At 36.1% G+C, this 17,166-nt stretch overlaps 1 long non-coding RNA gene across 2 annotated transcripts; it reads left to right on the forward strand.

Annotated features, from left to right (window-relative positions):
• Window positions 1-2,515: 2,515 nt before the first annotated feature.
• Window positions 2,516-10,866, forward strand: LOC122020832. 2 transcript variants are annotated; one of them, XR_006122341.1, is made up of 6 exons: window positions 2,516-2,530; window positions 5,429-5,493; window positions 5,576-5,670; window positions 5,750-5,862; window positions 10,355-10,438; window positions 10,523-10,866. It is a non-coding gene; the product is annotated as an uncharacterized LOC122020832 (long non-coding RNA). The 2 variants fall into 2 exon arrangements; XR_006122340.1 differs by lacking the exon at window positions 5,750-5,862 and adding an exon at window positions 10,127-10,219.
• The last annotated feature ends 6,300 nt before the right edge of the window (window positions 10,867-17,166 follow it).

A 17,166-nucleotide genomic window follows, 5' to 3' on the forward strand; every position in this document is an offset into this window, starting at 1 on the left:
ATCTTGACTTATTATTTAATTAAATCACCTATGTATTTAGCATACTTTAGGTTCCCTAATTGTTTTAATAAGTAGGCCCCATCTTCGTCTTATTTTTTCTTCGTCGAAGTCTTAAACTGCTTCTTCACAAACTATGCCCATAAACATAAAACACATTTAATTAATGAATTAAATCAAATTAAATGCTATTTTATTTGCAAATACAAACTTCAGCAATGATTTGTTTCTTTATTTTGTTAAGTTGGGCAATCCTAGCTGCATCCTTCTCTGCCTCTTCTTCATAATTACCTTCCATTATTGTGACAATGCCTCTTTCTTCTTCCATATCATCCACATCAATTTTTTCTTCCCCTTCTCCATAACATCAGGTTCTTTTACAATTTTTTTTCCATATGCTTCTATTAAAATGTTCTTCATAGGCTCACATATTTGTATATTTCTCTGCTTCCTTTTAGGTAAAATCTGAAGCCATGCACAATGGACTATCAATTGTGTTGGGGATCTTGTGGCCGGCTAGAAGGGGGATTGGATAGACAGTGCCTCCAATTTGATTGCTTCCTATGATGTTAGCACAACGAAATACAAAACAACAACAAATAGAAAGTTAATCTAAATACAAGAAGAGAAATGCAAACCACTAACACGTTTCTTTTAACGTGGTTAAGAGATTAGGGCTCATACTCCACGACTGTCCGTAAGGTGGAGATCCCTCAATCCCTCAATGGATTAGCCCCCGACAAACTCCGGCTGCTCAAGTAACTCCTTGTGGGTGGAGAAATCTCTCCACAATACCAACCAGGACCTCTTGGATTACAAGAGCACTTGAGAACTTGTTGATTACTAATTAGGCTTTAACCAAGTCTAATTTCATCACCTTGGCCGGTCATCCCAAACTCCATCTTATAGAGCTTGGGGAGAAACAACCTTGTTGTTTACCGTTACCAGTCGACTGGTCCTTGCACCAGTCAACTAGTGCTAGCACAATGGTACTCCACAGAATCTGTGATTCTGCCAACGACTCTTTACCAGTCAACTGTTATAGTGCACAGTCGCCTGCTACAGTATACCAGTTGACTGCTACAGTATACTAATCGATTGCTACAGCAACTACTACAGTACCGTCAACTGCTACAGTACCATCAACTGCTACAGTTCCGTTGACTGCTATAGTGCCCCCGTTGGGTGCTATAATAACCCCGGGATTTTACCTTGAGTACAATCTTTCATGTACTCGTACCCTCACGACTCACTTGATCCTTCCTTGCAGCCTTGACCTCTTGTCTTCAAGTCTTCTTCCCTTTGGCTCTCGTCCCTCGGATGCATTCAAGCTCGCGGCTTGTCCCAATGTCATCCTTCGCGTATGTCTTGAAGTACGCTTCCCTCGGCTCTTGTCCTTGGTACCTTGTCCACGGTCCCTCGGATGCTCCATCCTTCACCAGACTTGAAGTCATCAAGCTCAATCATATGTGTATCTTGCAAACCTGCACACTCACATACACATATCAAATACAAGGGTGAACCTAACTTAAATCCTTTGCCCAAACATCAAAACACATGGTCACACCGGATCATCGGGATTGCTCTAACAAATTGGAGTATCCCTGTAATAATAGCGACTTCTGTCACGTCCTCTCCTATTTCTTGTTCCAAAAGCTACTGGTTCAAATTGAGCATCGACAATAGGATCACTTGATTGAGATTGCATGCCTTTATTTTCTATTATTTCTAGTAATTCTTCCACCCTATCATTCAAATGCATGTTCTCCATTGTTATCTTCTTAATTCGATTTTCTGGAATAATGTAGTTACAATATTCCTTATTACTTTGGCTTCATGCTATGTTGTCTTCAAATTGTAATATCTCTATTGGATGTTGAATGTCATCAATGAAATCAAAGTTCTCAACCAATAATTTTTCATATTAGGTAGGGATTAGATCAATCATAACCTGTCAAACTATTAAATCAAATGTTAAAAAAAGCATATTAACCTAACTAAAGTGATAGTATTCAAAATTTACCTCTTCAGATGAGACTCGGTGGAACAAATCTCTCACCTTACTTATATGTGAAGGAATGTTCCTCCACTTATTTATTTGTGCTCCTTCAATTTTGTATGATTTTTGGATTGGAACATGCTCCAAAAATGATGTCTGATTCATCATGATAAATGATACCTCAGCGGACATCTTCCTGTGGGCGGCGTCCCGAAAGCACAGGATTCCAGCAGAGGAATCCGCTGTGCCTTATTCTCCAGCGAGCTTCTTCTCAACTTCATCACTGACGTTGTTGGATCTTCTGGTGACGGCGTTCCACAAACAGAAGGTTCCATCTCAGTGCATACTCCAATTCCAGCAGAAGTACTCCAATTCTAGCACAAGCACTCCAATTCTGGCAGATCACTCAAGCAAGCTGGTCGTGATCAGGGGCAGTCGTGTGCTGTTCATCAGGGATGGCGTTCCTGATCTGGGACCTTTGTGTGACGGTGAATGGTAGTTGAATGGGTGTATGATCGTAGAGGAGTGGATTTGGTGATTAACTTAGTTTGTTTCCTTGTTTGATTTGTTTTGTCTTTATTCTTATGCATTTTGGATATTTTAGTTACTGTTTTGATTCATGTTTGAATTGCGTAGTTGTTAGTTTTCCTTCATGTTAATTGTTTAAGGTTAATGTAGTTTACTTTTTTGCTTAATTAGGTTGTTATTTTTTTTATTGCTTCTTAGATTGATAGATTGCACTATGTTTAGTTCATTTATGCATGTTAGTTTCATTTAAGTATGATTGTTGATCTTGTATCATAGGGTGACAATGTGGTACAAGTTTAACACTTATGCTTAATTAGGTTTTGTTAATTGTTGTTAAGTTGTTAGTTAATTGTCTTTGTTTAATTGTTGCTTTCTTTATGCATGTTTCTTCTCTAGAAAGGATCCTCACAGCGTAGAGTGACACTGCGTTGTTAGTTCATATTTGCTGGTTAGTTAGGATTTCCTTATTTGCATTAGTTGTAGAAATTCCAAAACAAAATCCCCATTATTCGATTTCGTTTGAGAGCAAATGTCCTACCACTGGTTCCACGTGAGAGACGACCTAGTCCTCTACTATACTACCTTAGTATTGGTTAAGGGGTTCGGTTGAGTATAAATGAATTAATTTGATTTGCGCAGTGATAATTGCGCGCTAATCAATCACCCGATGCTTTAGTTGCATTGATCAAAACTGAAGCGCCTCGGTCTACAATACCAAGCAACAAAGAAACACTTTTTCTTGTAAAGGCAACCAGTACACTTGAAAAACTTAAATGATTAGTAATTTTCTACAACAAGATCAATATTATATAGGATGACATCATGGTAAACGAGGGCCTAAAATGATCCCATATCAGACAACAATGTTAGGCCTGATATGCTATCATATTAGATCCACGTTGGGCCTGATATGAGATCATTTCAAGCCCTCGTTTGTCATGATATCCCAATAACCATGGCCATCAGCTGACTAACATAAATAAATATTAAGATTTTCAAACTATTTTATTTTACTAAACTACTACTTCGTGCTTCAAATTCACAATAATAAGTTGTACCTGAAAATCTAAAGGTTTGAGAAGTTGATTCCCAATTTTGAAATATTGACTAATATACTACGGATATGTTGTATATCTTGTATGTCTAAGAAAATACTAAAGGGGGATTATTTGATCATTACTATGTATTGATTATGTAAAATAATACATCTATGATGTCTTCCTTTCTTTATGGATGTTTTATAAAAACTATTAAAGTGACCTAATACGCTGTTCCAATGTAATTTCTGTCTACACTGGTTGGGCCTTTGCAAATCTGATAGTTTTGAAGGTGATACATTTGCGGATAATTTAACAACAGAGGATGAAACATCTGACCCACTTCCTTCCACCATTATGAAAGGAGAGTATTGATAGAAATCTTAAATCTTCACTATAGAGACGGGACTAGTGTGGATTTTCGTTGCAAACTATTGATGTCGCCTTATGGACACACGAAGACACATAGTCTTTCAGTGGGGGGACGATCTCGCAACTAAAAAAGAGCGAAAGATTTTTTGCAATCAGAGAGTTAAGAAAAGCGCGAGGCTTGCATGCGTTGAGGGAGGGAGGGATGAAGATGTTGACGCCATTAACATCCGAACCATCAATAAAATTTTTAAATTAAAATAATTCAAATGTGCTTCGGACGTCTGAGAAAATGGGATGGGGAAATATGATGTTGACGGGAGGTGTATAAAAGAAATTTTACATTTTTTTTAACGTGGGGTTTGGCAAATACAAACTAGGGTATATCTTTTAATAATTTCAAATTTCCACGTACACCTTATGGTAAAATGCTGTAAAAACTTAGGGTGCGTTTGGGTTGCCCATTTTCTATTTTCAATTTCTGAAAAATATGTGTTTCATAAAAATGGTGTTTGGTTTGTATTTTTCATATCTGTTTTCTAAAAAAATAGATATCATTTTCTGGAAAAATAAAGAATGACTAAAAGTCATTTTATATTTCCTAAAAAACGCACGTTTTCCAAACAATAAAAATAGAAAACATGCAAACCAAACGCACTCTTAGTAGCTACGTCTTTTTCTTGTCCCATAGTAAAACTTTATTACTTGGTGGTTATTTGGCCTATAGCCCAGCCCAAAATGAAGACACAGACACCGAATCGTAACCCTAGTCTCTTTTATTCTTCTTTCTCCGCCATCCGTCCCATCCTATTGGAGATCGCCCCTGCAGTAATCGTCGCGTCCGCCGGCCCGATCGAGTTGGGAGGCCGTCGTCGACGTTGCTGCTGCCGCGGCCGCGGCCGCTGACGTTGTCGCGCGCATAACCAACTTCTATTTTTTCAAAAGCATCTGTCACAAGAACATCGGCCGCTTACAAACTTACACTAGCCTGCAGTTTTTGGACAATCTCAACCTCTCCTAGCTGTCCCCCCTTCCTTGCCTATCTCCCAATCTCAGCCTCTCACAATTCTCCCCCACTCAGACTGGCACAGGTTTCTCTGAAGAGCCAAAATCTTATTTCAATGAATATGAGAACCTTGGAGTCTCTGCAGAAGCATATGCACAAATATCAAACAATCAGCAAGGAGTTCCGTCAAAACAAGAAATCGTCGACTCTCTAGTCTAGATGTCATGAATGTCATAGTAGTAGCTGCAGAATGCGCGCCATGGTCTAAAACAAGCATGGCTTGTTTCACCTTGACTGAATGAAATCATCTTTATTGAAAATTTATATTTTTGACAATGGAGGTTAATTTTTTGGTTTCACATCATTCTCAATCAGTTCTTTTGACCTTTCGTTTTGAAGAAACTTACCTTCTAGTACTGACCATTACATGAGTTGTTTGAAATTTGAACTCGTTATTCTTTGGTGCTTAAATTGGTTGATGTTTTTATTTAGGTGGAGCTGGAGATGTTGCTAGAACTTTACCCAAAGCATTGGCCAAGAGAGGACATCGTGTAATGGTACTTCTCATAACTCTTGACTCAAAATTGTTTCTATCAATGGATCCTGCTCATTGGTGAGAGCACATCAATATTCCTATAGGTTCCTTGGCGTGTCCCATGTGGTTGATTTTTCTGATAAGGGATTTATGATATATACCCCAATGTGCCTGGGTAATACACAACATTGCACATCAGGTATATGTTTATTCATGTGTTGTTTCTAGTGTCAAATACATTAAGAACCTAAAACCATTATTGTTCATATTATTTCCAGGATGATTTCTTGAATTTCATAATTATGTTCATGGCGAGCCATGCTTATGTTGAGAACCCTTATCCGAGAGCTGAAATGGTTGAAGTACTAAATTGTTGGTTACCAAAAAGAAGGTTCGAAATTCAGTTTTTTATCAATTTAATTTCTTTCTAAAATTTAACACAATTTACAAATTTCAATTCTTACAGTGGGTTTTCTGCTACTGCTGCTCTTTTTAAAGGACACCAGTTGTCTCTTGACTATCTAGTTAGAAATCTTCTTAAAATTTGTGGATATTGAATGCACTGGTCTGCATACACAAGTAGATTTTTTTTCTGCATATATATTCATATTTTAGAAGTTGTTTCATGGGTAGTGAGTATAACGACTCAGTATAAGAAGAATAAACGTAAGAAGAAAATGTAAATAGAGGTCGCGGAAAATAAACCAAACAAGTCGAAAGAGAAACCAAACTCGAGTTGAACTAACAGGTAAAACTTCTGAGTCACACGAACCTAAATGTCATAGGAAAAAAATAAGGGGTAATGAGAATAACAACTCAGTGGGTATAAGAAGAATAGTGCACGAACTACATAGTGTAAGGAGATCAAAGAAAGCAGTATAATGTTACTTCCTAACGTAAATAAGAGCACAAATATAAATATCTGCTGATAAAAGCAAAAGCAACATCATAACTATCTACTAACATGAATAAACAGGTATGCCAAATAACACTGTCTCAGATTATCTTACCTACTATCTGATATCAAGACTGTCAATATAACCAACGATTAACCTAATCCATTAAGTATAATAAACAACAATAATAATCACACAACCAATGCAAATCTTGCACATAGCAAGTCTTGACTACGGGTAACAATATTTTACCCGGAATGAGCCTCATGGGGCAGTCAGGTGTGTATATACTAAGGACGAAATGCTACCACGAATAGTTCTTGTAGGTAGTTAGATGTACAGATGACCATTATCTACGTGCAACAACATTCTACCACGAATGAGTTTCATGGGTAGACAGGGTGAGGCAACTATTTATCTACTGACGGCATGCAACAACATGCTACCACGAATGAGTCTTATGGACAAATGTAATAATAAGCAAGTAAGCAGTAAATAATCACACCCAAGCGTATAAGCTGCCAATTATGCAACAGTATACTATTATTAACATAGAGTACAAATGTAAATGACAAACAACATAGTATGAATAACAATGAGACTGCATAGATATCAAATAGATTAAAAATAAACTCAAGCAAGTAAGTATCAAACTCAAGAAGCAAATAGAGTGGAGTCAAGGTAAGCAAGTAAATGCTACCTAATCAACACAAATGAAACACAATCATGGTGGCAAAAAAGGCGAATACGCTCGCCCCCAGCGCCCCCGCCAACCCGTCCCAGGGCCAACACGGAGGAGGTAAATCACGGATGGCTACTAGCCTTTGGAATAGTGACTAGCACATAAGGGAGACATTTATCTCGACTTTGCTGAGATTCGAATCCCAGACCTCATGGTGGCAATATCTCATACGCTAGTCACTAGAGCCATCCGAGGGGACCAAATGAAAGATAATCATGCACTAAGATCAAAAGGTTAAAGAAGAAACTATCCACCTCTATTATAGATTGTCCTAAGTGTACCGTCTTCAAGTCAAGGGTTTACCTCGAGCTCGAATCCTACAAGTATAGGATACCAAACATACCAAGTACTAGAATAATACTAATAACTCTAAGTAATCTAAGTAGGTTAACCATTTATTCCCATTTTTATCAAGTAATAATTTAACCTTCTTAATCATGGTGTAGCAAATTCTTAAGTGATTGCTTAAGGATTTATCAATCAATTAGTTGACTTACAACCTAAATAAATCAATTTATTAGTTTATCTTGATTCAGCTATACTTAATCTTCAGTTTAGTTATGTAAGTCATTAGCAACTGTAATTAGACTTCAATTAACATCCTTAACTAATTAATTGATTATTTAATCAAATTATTCTCTATTAGTGATCTATCAAAATCGACAATGAATAAATCTTACTTTTATCTTCTCTGCATCTGCATATAAATCAATTAGTTTAATTTACCATTAAAAATTGAATTAATCTTACCTTCTTCTCTATTTGGTGTGGGCTACATGGTGTGGGGCTATGACAGGAAGGAAATAGGTTAGCGATCGGCAAAACGGCTACTGTTGAAATCTGACATTAGTGGCGGCGACTCACCAACTTATGGAGATCTTCCGTCTTGTGGTGAGAGATTTGTCGGCTTGCATTAGAGATTCAACTTGCCACAAAATTTCTCCATGTTGTTGCCCAAAAGGAACACCAACATTGACCTTCGGTGCAAGGGGGAAAGGTCAATGGGTGGAAGAGGCACGAGGCAAAATAGAGAACAACGGCGCGTGGGTCATAATGACAAAGTATTCACTCCATGGGAAAAAGGGTTCGGGAGGTCTACGGTTATGCCGATGGACTCAAGAAAGAATAGGGTTCAATATAGTTTTTTTTTCTATTTGTTGAATTAGTTAATAAACTTGATTTGATTACTTTATTTTAACAATGGTGTTAACATGCATCTAATTAATTTGATCTTTATTGATTAATATTTTATTAACATAACACTTATTGCTTCTAGAATGGTGATACATCTATTCTAGATATTTCAATATTTACTCAAAAGTACAAAATATGCATTCGACAATTGTACATGGGAAGAATGTTGTCTCATCTTTGCCCGTCCCTGCATTCCATGCTTTGTTTTCTTAGAATATTAACTTTGTCCTCCATAGAGAAACCAATATAAATTTATAACTAATATATTTTATATTACATCCTCAAAAGGGATCATTGTAGTTTGAGTTAGAGCTTTGGATTAATTCAAGACAAAGTTCCAGCAATTTCAAAAGTTGAAACTAGAGATGTTTAAACTGTTTCAATTTTTACGAGTTATAATTCTGGTGACTTTATTGTTACCAAGAAATATTACTGTTGGATTAATTAATTCTTTCCTCTTTTTCAGATTGAAAGGATAGCTAGCATGCTAATTCACTTTCTCTTGCAACTTGTTGATCTTCAACGGAGGTTTCGTAATATAAAAGATCCTGAAAAATACGAATTTAGAACCAGACAATTGTGAAAACAAGTTAGTGCAATGCCCATTTGATTTTTCGTATGATCTTAAATTACATTGTTCTTTAATGCGTGTGAATTTGCTGTGAAAGATTGCCGAGATTTATGTTCATATTGCAAGAGGTGATAAAGAGAATGTATTTCTTGTTGCAATCTTGAAGGATGGATGAGCATACAATAAGAGGTGTCTCCTATGCACGATTATCGTGTATGGATAAGGATGCCTTGTGAATCAGCCTTTTCTATCATGATTTATGTAGTGTTAAATTTTTTGAAGTTTTATAAACAGTTGCTTACATCTACAATTGATATTCTCTTGAATATTGACAAAGATGGTAAGGTGATTCAAGAGTTTGTTCAGTTTGATCTCAAAACAAAATCAACAACTTTTGAAGCATTGACTGTTAAGGCTATTTTTGGAGAGATACTAGATTAATTTCTTGTCTCGATTCAAGCCTGAATCGGGTTAAAAAATTCATTTGGTATCTTGTCAAGAATAGTCTCAGTATTCAATGCTTCAGAAGCTGCTTATTTGGCTTTAAGCTAAACAAACTTTTGGATCACCTTATCATGTTCACCAATTTTCGATAGAATATCAACTGCAGATGTAAACACTGTTCCATTTATAAAACTTTAGAAAATTTAATACTGCATAAATTATGATAGAAAAGGTTGATTCATAAGACATCCTTATCCATGAAAGATAATCGTGCATAGGAGATACCTCATTGTATGCCATCCATTCCACAGCAGGAAACACATTCTCTTTATCATTTCTTGCAATATGAATATAAATCTTGGGAATCTTTCATAGCACATTCACAGACATTAAATAAAAATATAATTTAAGATTATACGAAAAGTCAAATGAACATTGTACTAATTTGTTTTCGCAATTGTGTGGTTCTAAATTCGTATTTTTCAGAATCTTGTATATTATGAAACCTTCGTTGAAGATTAACAAGTTGCAAGAGAAAGTGAATTACCATGGTAGCTACCCTTTCAACCTGAAAAAGAGAAAATAATTAATTAAATCAATAATAATATTTTCTGATGATAGTAAAGTCACCAGAATTAACAATAACTTATAAGAATTGAAACAGTTTAAATCATTGATGGACAAGAATGATTCACAAGGCATTCTCGCTTATGGAAGACAATTGTGCATAGAAGATACCTTCTTATTGTATGACCATCCATCTTTCGAGATTGATGAAGATGGTAAAGTAATTCAGAAGTTTTTTCAGCTTGGTCTCAAAGTCAAATCAGCAACTTCTAAAGCATTGAATGTTGAGGCTATGCTTGAAGAGATATCAAATGAATTCCTTGATCCGATATAGGTATAACCTCCTCGAGTCCTTGAAAAAAAAAATCTTAATCTTGTAAAGCAACACAAGATAAATTCATGTTTATGCAGTGAATAGTTTATTAATTTTCTCCTTGTGATGCTGACCAACATTATTACATTTGTTTAGTATAACTGATGAGAGATCCTGTCATTTTACCTTTATCAAGAATATAAGTAGACCGGCCAGTTATCCAAAGGCGCTTGCTGAGTGGTAATGTATAGTTTTCCTATCATTAATCATTTTCTTTCTCACGTCTGATGATGAAAAAACTAAAATATCGGCTTGTAAACCCAGACCGATCCATTCAACCATTCCCATCTCACTCAAGACATGCTGATACTCAACACAGGGCTGAAACAAAGAATCCAAGATTTCATCAGATCTGTAGAGGAAACGAAGCTGAGGGAATGAAGCTTCTGAAGATGTTTGTGGTTGAGTAAATGCAGATCAAAGCTGTTTACGAAAATGACAAAGGGTGAAGTTGAAGGGCCACCTTTCTAGTCTTCAATACTGGGCGAAATTGTTATCCATATTCCAACACCTTTGTGACCGACAAAAACACATTCAAGGCCTTACAAAAGGCTTCTGCTATGAATTGTAAAACTTTTCTTATTCTTTCATTACATAACCTATAGAGAATTTATACTCGTTTACAAGGTTTTTCCACTTCTTGGCTGCCTATGTGGTTGTTTTTTTTACTATTTTTTATACATAATATTATAAATAGTTATTATTTTTTATCATATTTATTTTTAATAAAATATATTAATTAAAAATAAAATATTTAATCTAAATATTTAAAAATAAAAAATAAAAAATAAAATAATTTTTAATATATTTGTATATATTAAATTAATAGAATAATTTTATTAGGTTTTAATTAAACTTATTTAAATTATTTCAATCATAATTAAAAGTTAATTAAATTTAGTAACCTGAAGTTATTTAATTAAATCTATCTTATTCGTGTACAAAATAGTTAAGTGAAGAGTTTGACGTATTGTTGAGACTAGGTGTCGCCTAGGCTGTGTGACGCATTCTGATGTGTCCTTGGATTTGGGTGATGTGTTCGGTCTTGTCGTTGGGCTTAGGAGATACGATTGGACTCATCAGATTCGGGTGATGTGTCTAGGCCCTTTGTTAGGCTTGGGTGATGCGTTTGGGGTCGTCACTCGGCTTGGGTAATGCGTCCAAGCTCGCACGACGCGTCCGGACATGTTGTTTGGCCTGCCGTCAAGCTCAGGCGACGCGTCCGAACGCACACATGTTCGGACGCATCACCGGGAGCATCATCAATCTCGAGCGACGCATCCGGACGAGTCTAAGGGTTCGTTGCTGGGCTCGGGTAACACGTCAGAGATGACACGTCCGTGCTTGCGCGGCGCGTTCGAATTCGTTGTCGAGCCTAGGCAATGCCTCGCAGTGGCAAAACGGTGGTTGTGGTAGCAACTCTAGGCATAGCGATGGCAGATGGAGGTGGGTTGTTGCCTAAAGCACTGTCTCAAGCAAAGACAGTGTAGTTGATGTCCGTCTCCCGTTTAGTCTGCCACCTCTGCCACCATTTAAAACACTGCATAAAGATAACACATTAACAACTAGGATATTTCAACAATAAATTGAAATTATAGTGTAAAATGGTGATTTGAAAGTTTAGAGTGGTCATGCAAAATGGAGCAAAGTAAAAATGGCTGCTCAATGCACGAAGCTCCCGCCATGCGGGGTCTCGGGGAAGGATCCATTGTACGTAGTCTTGCCCTATTTTTTGCAAGAGGTTGTTTCTAGGATTCGAACTCGTGACCTTTTGGTCACATGACAACAACTTTACCGTTGCGCCAAGGCAAAATGAAGCAAAGTACAGTGGTAAAATAAAATTTGCAAATTATCTCACTTCTTTGATAATGGTTGATTGGTCATTTATTAACTTTTTTATTAGAATAGTTGAAGAAAAAGGTGATATTGTTCACTCTAAGTGGTTTAGTATTATTGATCCAATGATAAAATATAGACAAGTAAATTATGGAGGACATTTTGTTTTAGCGCAATGGTCTTTATATAAGGAAGGTAAGGTAGAATAGTGATCCTATATATAGAACTAGCATGAAGCTTCCTTCATTAGCTCTCATAAGCATAGCTGAGTTTGTATTCGAGTGGTAGATTGCCATAAAAGATCAGAGATCGAATCTTCGGGAGAACAATTTCTTCGGAAATAAAATCCCCCCCATCTAAAAAGATATCATTCGATCAGTATGATTTACCTCCCTTTCAAATGCCTTAGGCAGACTTGAAGAGGCACCTTAGTTGAGCCCATCACCACTTCATTCAGGATTGGCGAAGAGTTTCTTCTGTACACTACAAGTGTTGTGCTCGAATCTACATGTGTTGTGCTCGAATCTTAAATGAGTTCACGGTATTTTTTTTTTTTTTTTTTTGTATCTATTGAGTTAAACCTTCAGTTGGTGATTAAGCTTTTTTTTAATAGTCTACATAATGCCTCAATTGATAGAGATAGGAGATTGTTTCTCATTCATATCATATGATTTACTTTTCTGCCGGATTTTCAAAATTTAGACCTAAACCTATGATTTTCTGTAATATATATCTAGAAAATCTCAAGCTAAATTACGACGATTGCCTTTTTCCATAACCTTGCACCATGAATAAACTGCATGTGGTTAGTTCTTGTCACTTCCTGAATGAATGTGGCCTTCTTTGATAGGTATGGGTTTTCCCAAGTATCACTTATAAGAAGAATCTACATATATTCCATCTATTTATATTGAAATGACATGCAAATGATTCCGAATTATGTTGACAGCAATTGTTTGTTTAGTGAATGTTGAACTTCAACTACTTCAGATTTATTTCCTTAATGGAACGGTGTGGTTCTTCTATCTGTTAAATAGCATGTACTCTTTTTTCCTTTGTCTTTTTAGTCATTCATCATATGTTCTTCGGACTGCAAAGATGAGAAACAAAAGAAGATCCCCGAGAATTCTTCGAGATTCCGATCATTTCTCTACTTAAAAAACTAAAGGAGAAATCCAGACTAAACAAAGTGACTTGCCATTTTGCAAGTTATGACAATGCAGTGCAAACTGTAGTGAGTAGATTTGGATTAGTGAAATATTGAAAAAACAGTTCTCACATTTCCAATAGTTGCTAAATACAAGAAAAAAACATGAGGGCATAACTTATCCTCTCATTCTACTGATCTAGAATGAACTATACCTGACAAATCTGTATCAATCTCATTCTACTACAAAAAAACAACACCCTATCCTCAAGATGACTACAAATAAAGGATCGATAACAAGTGAAGACAACTACAAATTTGAATATAGCATCCTGTAAAGGAAACAAATGAACTCTAGGACGTTATACCATGAAACAGGATATTGATAATACATGATATCTGACAGAAATTGGTCTAGACATTGTTATCCATCCACTAGTATGTGCTTTCAAAGTAACATTTATCAGTTCAATTGTTGCTAAAGGTACTGTCAATCAAAAAGAAAGGTAAAGGTTTTAAAGTGAACAATGGCATTGGGATTGGCCCAGAAAGACAACATTCTGTCAGGGATGTTTTTATTTGCCTCAACTGTATTCTCAATTTTTTTTCCCCACCTTCAAAAATTAGTATGTACACAGAAAATTTAGGAAAACAACTACAATTGGAATGAGAACGACATTTCTAGAGAAGGTTGATCTGGAGATGACCGAGAAGTAACTCTGCGTTATGAATCATGCTTGTGATCAAAACGTTCACCTTCTGTAACTCTTAACCTATGGGATTCATTACCAATAGGTATATGCAACAGCCCTCAAAGAATCAAACACAAGTTGGTCAACAGCGGGAAGAACACCATTTGAACATGAAACAAATTGTCGGTGCCTGCCATGGGCGTTATCTAGATTACCGGACAAATTTGTAGATACAAATGTGCGTCATGACCTCTGTGGGCAAGAGGCTCATGCTTGTATGACTCCCACCTTTTATCCTCATGATTTCTAGCTGCAGGAAGCCGGTCAGTCCGGGCACTTGCTCTATCAGATTAGTTGCGGCCATGACTGAGATCAAAAGCCCTTGGTCTGTCCCCAGTATCATTACAATCATGGTTCCGGCTCCATTGATTCCTCGAACTACATTGCCGATCTCTAAAAGAAACTCTGTACAATGACAAAGAAATTCTTTTACATGTCATATAATAGAAGTACAAAATACAGTTTTATTATTTATCAAACTTCCCTTGTCCCTTTTTGGAAAAAACACAAATATATTTTTCATATCATAGAAGATACCTAACTTTCAGAAAGCATTAATTGGGAAATAGCTGATAAATCAACCAATGCCCACAAAATAAAAGAAAATGCAAAGGAGGCTATGGAGGGCATCAAAAGTCAAGTGTACATGGTTTTCTAGTGCAAAGAGCAAGCATGGTTAAGCAGGTATTATCTATCAAAACTTTCTCGAAAATGATAATGCATTAAAATGGCTATAGGTACATATGGAACTAATGCATATAGAAAGAATAACTTCTATGTAAAGTAAATTAGACTAATAAGTTGCTCTATGCTTATCTTTAGATTCAAGCATCAATAGACTTCCAAACTAAAATTTTGTAGCTAACTTAAAACATCATATTGAGGAAGAGTTAACGGACAAAAATACCGTTCAGCCTAAAGTGCCCCATTATCTATGACTAGGAAAATGAAATAAATTGAAGAAATTTTAGAATTCATCCAAAAAGAAAGAAAAAAGTGAAAGACAATTTTACAAACTTATTCTTCATTTAAATCAAGTTAGAAACTTCTTTTTGAATTAGAAGAGTTAACAATTAACCAAATATAAATTAGTAGTGGACACGAAGAGTTATAAATCTCCTCCATGGGTATATTAAGTTTTTCATGCTTTATAATTCTTGACAATAACAATTACAAACTAATGCAATACAAAGATAAGATGCAAAATATAAGCAAAAAAAAAAAAATCAACTGTTAGCACAAAAATCGGATAAAAAAAATACAAGATCTAAAACAACTCAAATAAAACATCTATTATAATCTCAGGAAAAATATAAAACTATAAAAGTTTGTAACGTACTTACAGATTTTCTTATAATATCAAAATATTATGAGAATCTTATAAGATTTGGCATAAGATTTGGCAGGTAAGTTCTAGTACCAACACGAAGCCTCGGAACTTCATCTACATTATGCTGGAAGATAACAGAGGCCGCATCAAGACCAGACTGGAGTGACATAATATGCATCAGTCGAGAACTGTATCCCATAGCTTGTACATAGTTCAGATTAGCATAAAGAGATCTTCCCATACCATTCCATGGATAATGACTAGGATGAGAAATTTCTAGCCCTACATAAGGTGAAGTGTAGAATACAGTTCCATAACAAGGATTTCGGCAAAACCGTCCATATACTAGATTTTGCTCATGGCCATTCAGATCACTGTTTAAAATGTGAAGTAGATTTCTTGGAGAACTCAAAACCAAAATTCATAGAAACAGTTGGGCTCACTGCAGCCTCAAACTGCTCAAGGTTGTCCAATAAATCGATGTGGTTGGTGTTCAGAACTTTCTTGAAATTGATCTGTCACTTCTTCCCTATCCAATTGCCCTGCATGTTCATCTGTTTTTCAGAGTTGGAAGTGAAACTACCAAAGTGAAATACCAAGTATGGAACTGGTGGACCGGTAGCAACAAATGTAGGAAAGAACTTGGAATAATCCAAGGCCCTCTGCTGGGAAGTGTCAACAAGAACTGGTGCAAAAGGGATCAATGGATCTGACGGATTTTGCACAGATTCCTGGCCTGGTAGGTTCTAGCTCTTGCATCTGGTGCGACTAAAGATGATGATTCTGTGATTGTTTCATGCATATCATTTCCCACAGTTGAGGGTATCAAATATGAGACATCATTATTTACCTTGACTAAACCAATGTCAGAGGAACCCTCAAACTGCAATCTATTGTTGTCTTTTCTACGAGGTGATGGTGATACTTGATGGAGTCAAAGAAAGAGAGCAACAAGCTAACGATATGGATCATGGTCAACCCACTCTAGATGTTAATGATGATCTATTATGCATCAATGGAGGCCCAATTACAAGGGCTAAGGCTAGAAAGATGAAGGAAGCACTTAATGTACTAATTGAAGATGTGAAGGCCAAAGCTATCATTGAAGAAGGTTTGACCAAGAGCAAGTCATTCGCCATAGTCAACCTAATTCAAGCCTTAGATGAGTTTAATTAGCACTTAAGTCTCATGTTTATGTAGTAGGGATATGTAGGCTTAATTTAGACTCAATTTTTACTTTTATTTGGGTTGTAATAAAGCCATAAGCTTAAAATAGCTAAGTAGTCTACATAAGCCTTTACTAAATGAGCTTTCTTTTGGCCTTTTAGGATTTTTTGGTCACCTTATAGCTATAAATAAAGGGGGTGACGGCCACACATGTATCTTTGATATATTTTGCAATCTAAAGCATTGTGAGGCTCTCATTTGTTGGTTCTTCATTGAATTAGAACTTATCAAGGCATTTCCTTGCGACGTTCGAAAACTTATCAACCTCCATCCCAAGGTTGTGGTGTCTACCATCTTTTATACCAAGGTTCATGCTTTCCTAAGCATTGGGTTGAAGTTCTTTTCATCAATCTTATCAATTTAGTTCTTCTTTCCTTTCTTCTTCCATTTGTTGTGGGTTCTTGAGATATATTTCTCTTTGGATTTACATCAATACTGATGGAGAACTTGATTTTCTACCCCATTGTTCCCTAGCAAACACTGAGCTTGTTTTGGATTGAAATGAGCCATTGGTTTCTTCTCTAGTCAAACTCCCATCTTCTCTACCTACTCTATCACATTCCCATATATTTGAACCCGAATTGATGCCTCTTGCTGTAGGACTCAAGGTGAAACT

This window comes from Zingiber officinale, chromosome 9A (assembly GCF_018446385.1).
Source record: "Zingiber officinale cultivar Zhangliang chromosome 9A, Zo_v1.1, whole genome shotgun sequence".
Classification (NCBI taxonomy): Eukaryota; Viridiplantae; Streptophyta; class Magnoliopsida; order Zingiberales; family Zingiberaceae; genus Zingiber; species Zingiber officinale.